Below are 8829 nucleotides of genomic sequence, written 5' to 3'. Positions count from 1 at the left end.
CTAATCCAAAACAGGAGCTGGAAATTTGAGTGTTCTTTAAGTGTACCCACTTCTCCAGAATTTCTCCCAGTACTAGGAGTGTTTTCAAGAGAAAGAATCAAATTACAACTGAATGGCGTTTAACAATCCTGAAGTCATTTGGGATCTGGGCCCACACATGACATCTATTTCATAAAACTTATAAGAGTTCAGGAGTCAGACTATGTTACTTTTTGCCTTGTGTTCAATACACTAGCATTTGTAGGCTTAATATTTAAATAATTATGACTTCTCTTGGACATTTTGTACTATATAGTTCTTCTATTTAAACTTAATTTATATTCAGAAAGAAACTAATTTGCTCCTTAAGTTTCAGCTGGCTAGCACTATATCTTTGGGAGTAGTAAGCAAATTATGACACAAGCAATTTCTCAGAAACTTTATTTTGCAACATTAAAAAAAGCAGAAAAGAGTATAATTAAGTTCTAAAACTTGTTTAAAAAAAAAAGAAGAAGACGGAGGCAGGCCTAGGGTTTGGGGATGTTGCTCAGAGGTAGAACACTTGCCTAGCATGCAGAAGGCCCTGGGTTTAACTCCCAGTACCATATAAACAAAGAAAACTTGTAAAATTTTAAAAAGTGTGTCTACTGTTTTGGGACATAAGATGCATGCTTTGAAGCCAGCAATGGCTCAAGATGAGGTTACTTCTTATGTGATTACATGTATTTGTCTCCTACCAAAAATATACCTGTGTTCTTTTTTGGTTCTCTTCTGTCTTTATTTAATCTTGCATTTTTATTTTTATATTTATATCCATCTATTTACTCCTATTTCCATCCATTTATTCACGGCATATTCATTGAACACCTCCTATGTACCAGGCACTGTTCTGAACAATTTAGGTACAAAGGTAAATAAGAAGCAAACTATGCTCATGAGCTTACATTCTACTGCAGGAAGAAACTTAATAATTAACAAGTGAGAATAAATAGAAAAAGTATTATGAAGGGCAAGAAGGAAATATCCAAATTGATGAGATAGAAGGTTACAGGTTAGAGATCCTGAGAAGATGGCGGCAAAGGGAGTGCATCATCCCAGTGCGCCGCGTCACCGTGTGGGAGAAAGACGAGGTGAAACAGCTGAAGGCTATCTTGTTGGGAATTTCCAGTGAAATTGAGGTGCTCCAGAATCTAGTGGACGGATTTCCATCGCGCGAGGTTCTGCTGTGGGGGCTCGGATGCGGGCGATTTCTCCTCACGGGGGGTCGCGCCCCGCAGCTGGAGTCTGCGGCGCGTGCCGGGAAGCGGCGAGGTGCCGGAGCGGGGGTACAGCGATGCGGATTCTGGGGGCTCCTGCCAGTGGTGCAATGGCCGTGCTTAGTGCTGAGTTCCGGCTTTGAGACAGAGGAGAGAAGCGGTCTAGTTCGGTTCTCGACACTGGTCGGACCACGGAGGAGGACAGCAGCCGCCATCTTGGAGAGCTGATGTAATCATCCCTGTTTTCTACTGATCTCAGCTCATTCAGCTACGGAACAGGTGATTTCAGGCTGGTATTTGCCTGCGTCTCGCAGACAGATCGCTCAGGCTCCGGGCTGGAGAACCAGTGGAGAATACTCCTAGGGGCTCACTCCTGGAAAGGCGTGTGCCGGGCTCTGAGCGGCCGGAATCTGGTTCCCGGGGCTGCTTTGGCCCAGGGCTGGGGAACCTGCGGAGACTGCGTGTTGAGGCCAGCTCCAAGTGGAGCGTGCGCTGAGCTCGGGGTGGCTGGGTTCTGACTCCCGGAACAGTTTTGGCCCGGGGCTGGGGAGCCCGCGGGGACTGCGTCTTTGAGCCTGCTCCCAGCGGAGCATGCACCGAGCTCGGAGAGCTTGGAGCGGCCGGGCTCTGGCTCCCGGAGTTGCTTTGGCATGGGGCAGGGGAACCCGCGGAGGTCACTCCTTGGAGCCTGCTCCTAGAGGAGCGTGAGCCGGGATCGGAGAGGCCGGGTTCTGGCTCCCGAAGCTGCTTTGGCCCAGGGTTGGGGAACCTGCGGTGACTGCTTCTCGGTCCGGGTCCTGCTGGGTGCTGTGGGGGCCAGGGGGGCAGAGTGGAGCTGCCACCTGCGCCCAGAGCAGGCCAAGTGACCCGCCAGCGTGGTATCACAACACCCCAACTGCAGCTGGGGCCGAAGAGAGTAGCCGCCCACGCCTAGAACAGGACCAGCGACCCGATGGCGTGGTAGCCAAGTCACCCCATTTGGAGTAGGGGATGTGCAGAGCCGCCGTCTGAGCCTGCAAGGTAGGCAGACCTGCGTCCCACTGGCAGGACAGGCCCGGTAGCCTGCCAGCGTGGTGGACACGTAGCACCGAGGCAGTCACGTCACACTGGTTGGAGCGGGGGTGGAGCAGAGCCACCGCCCGTGTCCGGAAAAGGCCCAGCGTCCAGCGACCCGTTGGAGAGGCAGTCAGGTACCCCCATTGGGAGTGGGGGCTGAGCAGAACTGCCGCCCGAGCCCGCAAGGTAGGCAAACCTGCGACCCACCGGCGGAACAGGCCTAGAGGCCTGCCAGCGTGGTAGACATGTCACACCAATTGGAGTAGGGGCCGAGCAGAGCCGCCGCCCACATCCGGATCAGGAACAACGACCCGAGGGCGTGGTAGTTATGTCACCACAATTGGAGTGCGGGCAGAGCAGAGCCGCCACCCGCGCCCGCAGGGTGGGCAGACCTGCGACCGACCAGAGTGGTAGACAGATCACCCTAATTAGAGGAGGAGCACAGCCACTACCCGCCCTGCAAGGGAGATTTTCCAACAATACAAGAGCAATATAAATAAATAGGGGGAAAATTTCAAAAACACAACAGTTTCACCAAGCAGAAAGAAACGCGAGCAGTATGAAAAGACAAGGAAAGAAAGGACCACAAGCAATGCAGGTCAACTCAACTTTAGAAGAGGTAATAGCTGCAACAGATGGAATGTCAGAAAAAGAGCTCAGGATATACATGCTTCAGATGATCTTGAGTCTCAAGGAAGACATGAGACAGCAAAATCAGACAATGAAAGATCACTTTGACAAGGAACTACATAAACAAATCCAGGAAGTAAAAGATCAATTACACAGGGAGATAGAGGTAATAAAAAACAAACAAATAGAAATCCTAGAAAAGCAGGAAGCAATAAACCAACTTAAAAACTCAATTGAGAACACTACCAGCAGAGTAGATCACTTAGAAGATAGAACATCAGACAATGAAGACAAAGTATTTCAACTTGAAAAGAACATAGACAGCTCAGCAAGTCTACTAAGAAACCATGAGCAGAACATCCAAGAAATATGGGATAAGATTAAAAGACCAAACTTAAGAGTCATTGGGATACAGGAAGGCACAGAGCTCCAAACCAAAGGAATAAACAATCTATTCAATGAAATAATATGAGAAAACTTCCCAGACTTGAAGAATGAGACAGAATCCCAAATCCTAGAAGCCTACAGGACGCCGAATGTGCAAAATCATAAGAGAGCCACACCTAGACACATTATAATGAAGATGCCCAACATACAGAATAAGGAGAGAATTTTAAAAGCTACAAGAGAAAGGAAGCAGATTACATTTAGGGGTAAACCAATCAGGATAACAGCTGATCTCTCAATACAGACTCTGAAAGCTAGAAGATCCTGGAATAACATATTTCAAACACTGAAAGAAAATGGGTTCCAACCAAGAATCGTGTATCCGGCGAAATTAAGCTTCAGGATGGAAGATGAAATTAAAACCTTCCACGATAAACAAAAGTTAAAAGAATTCGCAGCTAGAAAACCATCTCTTCAAAAAATCCTTGGCAAAACATTACAGGAAGAGGAAATGGAAAATAACAATGAAAACCAACAGTGGGAGGTAGGACAGTAAAGGGGGAAAAGTAATCAAAGAGGAAAACAAATCAGGTTTAGTAACATTAATAAACAAATATGGCTGGAAGAACAAACCATATCTCAATAATAACCCTAAATGTTAATGGCTTAAACTTAAACCAATTAAGAGACACAGGCTAGTTGAATGGATCACAAATCAAGACCCAACAATATGCTGCCTACAGGAGACGCATCTGATAGGAAAAGATATACATAGACTGAAGGTGAAAGGTTGGGAAAAATCATACCACTCATATGGACTGCGGAAGCAAGCAGGAGTGTCCATACTCATATCTAATAAAATAGATTTCAAGCCAAAGTTAATCAAAAGGGATAAAGAGGGACACTGCATACTGCTCAAGGGAACCATACACCAACAAGACATAATAATCATAAATATATATGCCCCAAACAATGGTGAAGCTACGTTCGTCAAGCAAACTCTTCTCAAGTTCAAGAGTCTAATAGACCACCATACAATAATCCTGGGAGACTTCAACACACCTCTCTCACCACTGGACAGATCTTCCAAACAAAAGTTCAATAAGGAAACTATAGAACTCAATAACACAATTAACAACCTAGACTTAATTGACATATATAGAATATACCATCCAACATCAAGCAGTTACACTTTCTTCTCAGCAGCACATGGATCCTTCTCAAAAATAGATCATATATTATGTCACAGGGCAACTCTTAGACAATATAAAGGAGTAGAGATAATACCATGCATCCTATCTGATCATAATGGAATGAAACTGAAAATCAACGATAAAAGAAGGAAGGAAAAATCATGCATCACTTGGAGAATGAACAATAGGTTACTGAATGATCAATGGGTTTTAGAAGACATCAAGGAGGAAATTAAAAACTTCTTAGAGTTAAATGAAAACACAGACACAACATATCGGAATCTATGGGACACATTAAAAGCAGTTCTAAGAGGAAAATTGATTGCTTGGAGTTCATTCCTTAAAAAAAGAAAAAACCAACAAATAAATGATCTCATACCTCATCTCAAAATCCTAGAAAAAGAAGAGCAAAACAACAGCAAAAGAAGTAGAAGGCAAGAAATAATTAAAATCAGAGCTGAAATTAATTAAATTGAAACAAAAGAAACAATTTGAAAAAATTGACAAAACTAAAAGTTGGTTCTTTGAAAAAATAAATAAAATCGACAGACCCTTAGCCATGCTAACGAAGAGAAGGAGAGAGAGAACTCAAATTACTAGCATATGGGATGAAAAAGGCAATATCACAACAGACACTTCAGAAATACAGAAGATAATCAGAAATTATTTTGAATCCTTATACTCCAACAAAATAGAAGATAGTGAAGGCATAGATAAATTTCTGAAGTCATATGATCTGCCCAGATTGAGTCAGGAGGATATAGACAACCTAAACAGACCAATAACAATAGAGGAAATAGAAGAAACCATCAAAAGACTACCAACTAAGAAAAGTCCAGGACCGGATGGGTATACAGCAGAGTTTTAAAAAACCTTTGAAGAGGAACTAACACCAATACTTTTCAAGCTATTTCAGGAAATAGAAAAAGAGGGAGAACTTCCAAATACATTCTACGAGGCCAACATCACCCTGATGCCTAAACCAGACAGAGACACTTCAAAGAAAGAAAACTACAGACCAATATCTCTAATGAACCTAGATGCAAAAATCCTCAATAAAATTCTGGCGAATCGGATTAAAAAACATATCAAAAAAATTATACACCATGAGCAAGTAGGATTCATTCCTGGGATGCAAGGCTGGTTCAATATACGGAAATCAATAAATGTTATTCACCACATCAATAGACTTAAAAATAAGAACCATATGATCATCTCGATAGATGCAGAAAAAGCATTCGACAAAGTACAGCATCCCTTTATGTTCAAAACTCTAGAAAAATTAGGGATAACAGGATCATACCTCAACATTGTAAAAGCAATTTATGATAAGCCACAGGCCAGCATCATTCTGAATGGAGAAAAATTGAAGGCATTCCCTCTAAGATCTGGTACAAGACAGGGATGCCCTCTCTCACCACTTCTGTTCAACATAGTCCTCGAAACACTGGCCAGAGCAATTAGACTATTTGCAGATGACATAATTCTATACCTAGCAGACCCAAAAGGGTCTACAAAGAAACTATTAGAGCTAATAAATGAATTCAGCAAAGTGGCAGGATATAAAATCAACACGCATAAATCAAATGCATCCTGTATATCAGCGACAAATCCTCTGAAACGGAAATGAGGACAACTACTCCATTCACAATATCCCCCCAAAAAATAAAATACTTGGGAATCAACCTAACAAAAGAGGTGAAAGACTTATACAATGAAAACTACAGAACCCTAAAGAGAGATATAGAAGAAGACCTTAGAAGATGGAAAAATATACCCTGTTCATGGATAGGCAGAACTAACATCATCAAAATGGCGATATTACCAAAAGTTCTCTATAAGTTCAATGCAATGCCAATCAAAATCCCAACAGCATTTCTTGTAGAAATAGATAAAACAATCATGAAATTCATATGGAATAATAAAAGACCCAGAATAGCAAAAACAATGCTAAGCAGGAAGTGTGAATCAGGTGGTATAGCGATACCAGACTTCAAACTATACTACAGAGCAATAGTAACAAAAACAGCATGGTACTGGTACCAAAACAGGCGGGTGGACCAATGGTACAGAATAGAGGACACAGTAACCAATCCACAAAACTACAACTATCTTACATTTGATAAAGGGGCTAAAAGCATGCGATGGAGGAAGGATAGCATCTTCAACAAATGGTGCTGGGAAAACTGGAAATCCATTTGCATCAAAATGAAACTGAATCCCTTTCTCTCGCCATGCACAAAAGTTAACTCAAAATGGATCAAGGAGCTTGATATTAAATCAGAGACACGGCGTCTGATAGAAGAAAAAGTTGGCTATGATCTACATACTGTGGGGTCGGGCTCCAAATTCCTCAATAGGACACCCATATCGCAAGAGTTAACAACTAGAATCAACAAATGGGACTTACTCAAACTAAAAAGCTTTCTCTCAGCAAAAGAAACAATAAGAGAGATAAACAGGGAGCCTACATCCTGGGAACTAATCTTTACTCCACACACTTCAGATAGAGCCCTAATATCCAGAGTATACAAAGAACTCAAAAATTAAACAATAAGATAACAAATAACCCAATCAAGAAATGGGCCAAGGACCTGAACAGACACTTCTCAGAGGAGGACATACAATCAATCAATAATTACATGAAAAAATGCTCACCATCTCTAGCACTCAGAGAAATGCAAATCAAAACCACCCTAAGATACCATCTCACTCCAGTAAGATTGGCAGCCATTATGAAGTCCAACAACAACAAGTGCTGGAGAGGATGCGGGGAAAAGGGTACACTTGTTCATTGTTGGTGGGACTGCAAATTGGTGCAACCAATTTGGAAAGCAGTATGGAGATTTCTTGGAAAGCTGGGAATGGAACCACCATTTGACCCAGCTATTCCCCTTCTCGGTCTATTCCCTAAAGACCTAATAAGAGCATGCTACAGGGACACTGCTACATCGATGTTCATAGCAGCACAATTCACGATAGCAAGATTGTGGAACCAACCTAGATGCCCTTCAATATATGAATGGATAAAAAAATGTGGCATTTATACACAATGGAGTATTACTCTGCATTAAAAAATGACAAAATCATAGAATTTGGAGGGAAATGGATGGCATTAGAGCAGATTATGCTAAGTGAAGCTAGCCAATCCTTAAAAAACAAATGCCAAATGACTGCTTTGATATAAGGGGAGTATCCAAGGACAGGGTAGGGACGAAGAGCTTGAGAAGAAGATTAACATTAAACAGGGATGAGAGGTGGGAGAGAAAGGGAGTGAGAAGGGAAATCGCATGGAAATGGAAGGTGATCCTCAGGGTTTTACAAAATTACATATAAGAGGAAATGAGGGGTAAGAGAAGAATAATACAAGTGGAAGAAATGATTTACAGTAGAGGGGGTAGAGAGAGAAATGGGGAGGGGAGGGAAGAGGAGGGGGATAGTAGAGAATAGGATAGACAGCAGAATACATCAGACACTAGAATGGCAATATGTAAATCAATGGAAGTGTAACTGATGTGATACAGCAATCTGTATACGGGGTAAAAATGGGAGTTCATAACCCACTTGAATCAAACTGTGAAATATGATATATTAAGAACTATGTAATGTTTTGAACGACCAACAATAAAAAAAATAAAATGCCAAAAAAAAAAAAAAGAAGGTTACAGGTTAGAGAGCAAATGAGAATCTGGCTTAGATTTAATGGCTAGCTTGGCTCCCTAAGGGTATGACATTTGACCTAAGACCTTAAAAGAGAAGCATGACCACTAGCCAAGACTTTCAAATGAAAAGAATGCAGGTGAAAGGAACATCAAATGCAAAGGGCCAGGAGTCAGGAAAGAAATTGGTATATTTCAGGAACCAAAAGGAGGCCAAAGATCATACAAAGAGAACCCTGGGAGGGGAAAACTGTGAAGGGGAAGCTGGCAGGAACTGACACTCACTCAAATTATACTACCACTAGCTTGCACAGGAACTTAGTTGTGGCACACAGTGACTACCTCATACTTATCTTCTTCCTTGCTAAAAGAAACCCAGTTTTGTTTGGGTGGCAATGCATTCAACTCCAGTGAATGAATTATTATTGGTAAGTTCTAGCCAATGAGATCTAAGACAAGACAAGAAGAGATTTGGGGAAAGGAGTAGGATCATATATATATGACTTAAAATGTGGTTGAAACATTCAAATAAAAATATGAAATCAGTAAGTAGAGGAGTTTGAGGGACTGGGGTAAAGTCTAGGCTTGATTTTAGTTTGGTGGCTGTGAATACAAGGTTTTTTTTGTTTTTTTAATTTAAGGCTACAGTGATAGATAAAATCTTCTCCA

Source organism: Spermophilus citellus, assembly GCF_964194105.1.
Source record: "Spermophilus citellus genome assembly, chromosome: 2".
NCBI classification, from domain to species: domain Eukaryota; kingdom Metazoa; phylum Chordata; class Mammalia; order Rodentia; family Sciuridae; genus Spermophilus; species Spermophilus citellus.
Note: the sequence above shows the minus strand (reverse complement) of the source record.